The sequence below is a fragment of the Grus americana genome, unplaced genomic scaffold (genome assembly GCF_028858705.1).
Source record: "Grus americana isolate bGruAme1 unplaced genomic scaffold, bGruAme1.mat scaffold_996, whole genome shotgun sequence".
NCBI classification, from domain to species: domain Eukaryota; kingdom Metazoa; phylum Chordata; class Aves; order Gruiformes; family Gruidae; genus Grus; species Grus americana.
This window is the reverse complement of record NW_026562170.1, coordinates 5,489-10,976: the sequence shown is the minus strand read 5'-3', so window position 1 is coordinate 10,976 and position 5,488 is coordinate 5,489.

The window sequence follows — 5,488 nt, the reverse complement described above, 5'->3', positions numbered from 1 at the left end:
GCTGGGGGGGCCCTGCTCACCAGCCTAAACCAGTTCCCACCAGTGTAGCACTGGTTCGGGACCCCCCTGGTAAGGGCAGCACAAAGCCATGTCCCTTTTCCCACCCAGAGGCCGGGCAGGGGAGGGCTCATCCTGCCAGCGCTGCTCATGGCGGTAGAGGAGAGAGCGGCCTGATCCTGCTGAGCGCGCGCAGGGTGGCTCCCTCGCCTCGGCTGCCCCTCGGCCTGGTGCTGTTCGACAGGCCGCTGCAGCACACAGGCCGGGCAGGTTGCCTGTTGAGCGCTGGGGACGGCTGCCCCAGGGGAATGGGGAAATGTCTCCGCTCCACCCTGCTGCGGGAGCTGGGCTCAGCCTTGGTGTGGAGGGCCGAGAGCGGGTGCTCTCCAGACAGCTAAAGACACGACTGGCTGCGTGTTTTCCTTGTGGAGAAGGACCTGGGAGTCCTGGTGGACACCAAGTTAAGGGCGAGCCAGCAATGTTCCTTCGTGGCCAAGGCGGCCAATGGCGTACTGTGGTGCACAGGGTACAGAGGGTCTGATATGCAGGGCGGACCCTCCTCTTAGAGAAGTCTGCTGCCTCCCTGGGGCCCCTGTTAAAGACGATACGAGGAAACTCCCCAGCCTGGTACAGCCCTCTGACTACTCCCCACTACTGCTCCTCCATGTGGGTGGGGACAAAGCTGCGACGCATAATGCAAAAGCAATCAAAAGAGACTTCGGGGTCTTGGGACGGTCGCTGAAGGGATCTGGAGCACAGGTTATTTTTTCCTCCCTCCTTCCAGTTGTGGGCAGCGATGTTGGGAGGAACAGACGGACACAGTCCATAAAGACATGGCTCTGTGGCTGGTGTCACCGCCACAGTTTTGGGGTTTTTGACTATGGGTTGGCCTACACGGCACCAGGCTTCAGGAACTCTGATGGGATTCACCTCTCTCAAAGGGGAAAAAGGCTCTTTGCCCAGGAGCCTACCAATGAGTCTGCCAATTCTCCTGGTGGCCCTTGGACAATTGGTAGGGTCGTTTGAGTATTCTCCCTTATTTGGCAAAACAAGGACGAGGTTTCCAAGGCGCACCTTAGCACTTGCGACCCACACATTACTCTCTTGTCCCCTGGAGAGGCTTTGGGACTTTTCTTAAGTTTAGTTGAGGACAGGAAGTCATCAGCAGGATGGGAAATCGCTGAGATGGGAAGTTGTTCTGGTATGAAAAAGCAAACCAGTGCAAGGCTGGCTGAAGCAGGTGCTGGTGGAATGATTGCTGTGGGGACAGACACCCTAGAACAGAGTTTGTCCCAAACCAACCCCAGACTCCCCAACTGCCGCAGGCGGTACAGCACCAAGCTCCTGCTCGTCCTCAACGAGCTTACCCTCTGGGTAAGCCCCCAACCAGCTCTGCCTGCCAATATCTCAGCCCATCACCCCTCTTCGCTTCCCCCAACACAGAGGTTCCCCCTACGGATATGGGCGTTGGAGGTGCCTGGCGTGAGCTTCACGCCCACGGCTGGGGACAGCAGGTGGTGACAGGGACGCTGGTGCCCCACCAGCCGATGGGCCTAGGGCCATGGGCCGTGGTTGATGGGAAGCCCCGGCACCACGCGGCTCAGCATTGGGTGCAGGGCCTCCCTGTGGTCCACGCCCTGCCCGGCAGCACCAAGAAGCCGTTGCAGCCCTCCGACAATGGCATGCGTCTCATCAAGGACAGTGTCCCCGACGTCAGCCCCCACCACCCCATCGCAGCTTTACCACACGGCAGAACCCAGGCAGAGCCCAAAGGTGAGCTCTGGGGATTGGCAGAGCCCGCGAGCAGGCATCCCATGCTTAGGAAAGCTTGCAAGGACACCGTCCCCGATATCCCCAGAGTTCCCAACAGCCCCCTGCTTGACTGCCCTTCTCAATGAGCTCCCTGACTTCTCCGAGTACGTGGCAAAGGGTGGCTGCCCCAAGGAGCAATCAGCAGTGGTGGGGCTGAGGGACAGTGTGTGTGTCGAGGGGGTTGGTTGTTTTTCCTTTTGAAACCTCTTACTTTGAAATAAGAAAGGGAAGAAAAGACATTAAGCATCTACAAAGAGACAAGGCTCTACCAGAAGTGTAGGATCTAGTAGCAAGAAGGGACTGTCAGAAGTGACTCGAGTCAGAAAACGGGAAGGGTCAGCAAGTCCTTAAGCACAATTCACAAAAGTGAAGCAATCCTGGCAGCGTAGTACTTCTGGCCATCCAAATACTTGATCAGCAAGGGGTCAGGCCTTCAAACAAGAGGACAGCAGAGCAAGGAAAATGTGAAAAGGGAAGACATATCTTGAAAGGCAATGCCTGAAGAGGCACCTCATTTGGAGGAAGGAGAGACTGGAAGAGATCTCCAGGCTCGCCATAAACTTACTGAACGCCATATGAAGCAATAAGGGGTTGGCTGGTTGCTTTCTACTTTCTTTATTCCCATTGGAAGGCTGTTGCAGAACCCAGATCTTCCCAGCATTAAGAGTTTTCTTCCAGTTTGCTGCTTCAATTTACTCAGGGCCAGGCGGTACGCTTTTTTTCAAGCTTAGTAACTCTTCTCCCTTCATGCTGTTTCCTGCTTCTGCATTCACAGCAGTCACCCCGCTCTTCTTCCACTTGCTCTTCTAGCCCAAGCAAATCAAGGACTCCCGATGTCATCGCGCATCTCCATCTCCCATGTCCCAGCAATCCCTGCAGCTCTCCTCTGCCGTCATTCCCAGGGGAGTTCATCTTTCTTGTACGGGAAGGACCAGCAGGGCAATGACGTCAGATGAGCTGTGCTCTCTTCAGTGGCATTCACCCTCCTCTACGCTCCCAGAAAATACTTTGCCTGACACACTGCAGTGTAGCACTTTGCTATCTCCACATCACACCGCTGGCTCCCAGCAGCTCTCTTCTGCTTCCCTTTAGCTACCTGTAGGTCTTCTGCCCCCTCCTCACTTTTGGCCAGATGAAGAACATCCAGCCGATGGCTCTGAAATACTTCCCCCTCCTCTAAATATCTTCTTGGTGGGCTCAGCTTTCTGCCCTTCAACTTAGTAGCTTATCAGAAGAGGATGAGGATAGCACTGGTTTTTCCCCAAGTAAGCAAATACTTCAACTGTTCACTTAAATATCAAAATTAAGAGGAAGGGAAAAAATGACAGCAAAGTGGAAAGTGAAAGTTTAATTTGGTGCTTAAGCAACTTGCCTACTTATGCTGCAGCTGTAGCAGAGGGCTGCTACTGAGCTGTCTGATCACCATAAAACCAAACACCTAAGTGGGGTTTCTCTTTCCTCTCCAGAGGGTTTATCACCCGGAGCAGGCTGAAGTTCTGATCCTGTAGACTGCTCCCCAGTGCTTGTCTGCTCCCTCTGGGCACCAAAGACAGCTCTTTGAATTCTTTTGCAGGTACAAGCTTGGTTTCCTTTCCAGTCTGAATGAAATGAAACCAGACATTTAGCAAGAAATGCAGCATGATGCTCCTTACCTTGCGCTCATTTTTCTCTAATACTACTTCAGTATTTTAGAATATTTGAGGATATTAAATTAGAAACTTTAACATGCAAAAAAATAACAAGAAAGAAAGAAAGAAAGAGAGAAGAGGGAGGAATTCTCTTCTACCGTGGCTGTTAGTTTCTTAAGCTGCCAGTAAACGTTAATGTCTTTGTATTACAAGGCCACGATTGCAACATTTCTGCAATTTGTGGATGTCATTGAGATATTGCCTGCCATTCAACAGTTCAGGCACTCCACCTACACTTATTCACGGATGTTTCATTTTTTTTTAAATGTTTAAAAGATTAGAGTCCACCCCTCCAAGGTATAATGGGCAAAAGAGCACATTTTAGATGAAATTAAATTAGTATTAATGTTGGTGGTGGTTTTGTTGTTATCGTTGTTGTTGTTCTTATTTATTACCTTCTTTTTCTGTCACATTAAACTCTCTTAATGTCAACCCACGAGTTTTACTTTTTATTTTGTGATGCTCTCCCGCATCCCACTGGGGCAGGGGGGGTGAGCAAACGGCTGTATGGTTGGTTTAGCTGCCTGCCGGGCTCCACGACGACAGCAAATTGCTAAACAGACTCCCACACTGTGGCAATCATGCACGAAGGAAAATTTTAGGTTGTTATGCAGAGCTTTAACCAGAGTCCTGGCAACTTACTTTGGGACATGAAAGGTGTTTGTGTTGTCTGAAACAGGAAAGAAGGAGTTCACATTCAGACTGCGTATTCTGAGCTGTGTATTCATTAGCACTTATTGCTTGAGAATAAGGTGACTAAGGATTGGAGAAGAGGAGGACCGTCCTTGGAACCTTCGAAGGTATTGAATTAGAATGAGGTATACTTAGAAAAGATGTAGCAAAGGGATCTCGACCAGAGGAACGCTTGTTAACAAGGAGATGTACATCCTTGAAAGTCAAAAGCCAGTGAAATTCCTCTAACTGGTGTCCTTAGAATGAACTGTCCCCTTAGAATATGAAAACCACACCTCCAGTGCTAACACCACCCCCTCCCCAGATAAAGACCCTGCCTCACTGGACATGCGTAGTGAATGTAGAAGGTCCTATGTCTTGAAATGGAAGCGAGCAAAGAGTTCCCCAGCTGCAGTTTAGAAGCTGTGACTAGGAGGCAGAACACCCGGGGCTGTACAGATCTCCAATGGAACTGCCACTGGTGTGCTAGCTTTGGGGGAAACTGCCTAGCACCCATCTTTGCGCAAACATGGAAGAAACAATATCTCGTCTCGGTGCGTACGATTGGCTGCTTACACACTGGGCTAAGGAAGCTGACTTCAAGGGACAACATTTGCACTACCTGAGCACCAGGCAAAAGCCTTTCTGGATGCACCACCTCGTCTGCTCGTCCTCCAGAAAGCAGCAGGGGCAGACACGGTGGTGGGGTCGGAAACAGCAGAGGTATGACAGCTCCACAAACACTGGGACAACGTGCCTCGTCTAGGAGGGTGGTTCTGATGAGTCCCAGGAGCTGGTGTGCCTCTTCCTGGCATTCCACCTCTTGGGGCTTTATCTGGGGGTTGGGTTTGGTTTTTCTCCCCTCAGACTGATACATTGTAAGTAAACCCAAAAAGGTTGTTTCTCAAATGCCTCAGGCATGTGCTTAATCCAAGGAAATACCTACAAAACGCCTAGAGAAGGCAAAGCCTCCCACCGCAGAAGGTGGCCTTACACCAAAGGGGTATCTGCAGAGCTCTGTCTTGGGAGGGCAGAAGAAACCCCGGCAGAATGAAGCGGGCAAGCCTTTTCTTGCCCGGAGCAGGACCGCAGGCTCCCTGCTGAATGGCCCCACAAATGAACCGAGTGTCACACACCTGTGTGAACGTGGTATTCCAAAGGGAGGCCCTTGGAAGGCAGGGCTAATGCAAACCAGCCGCAGGGCTCTTCTCTGTAGAGCTAAGGTAGCACTTTGCCAAAGCGTCGCTTACTGCACCGGGGTGTCCTTTGCCACCTGCTAACGCCGACATTTCTGGTTTAGGCCCCCGTTGCTTTGCCTC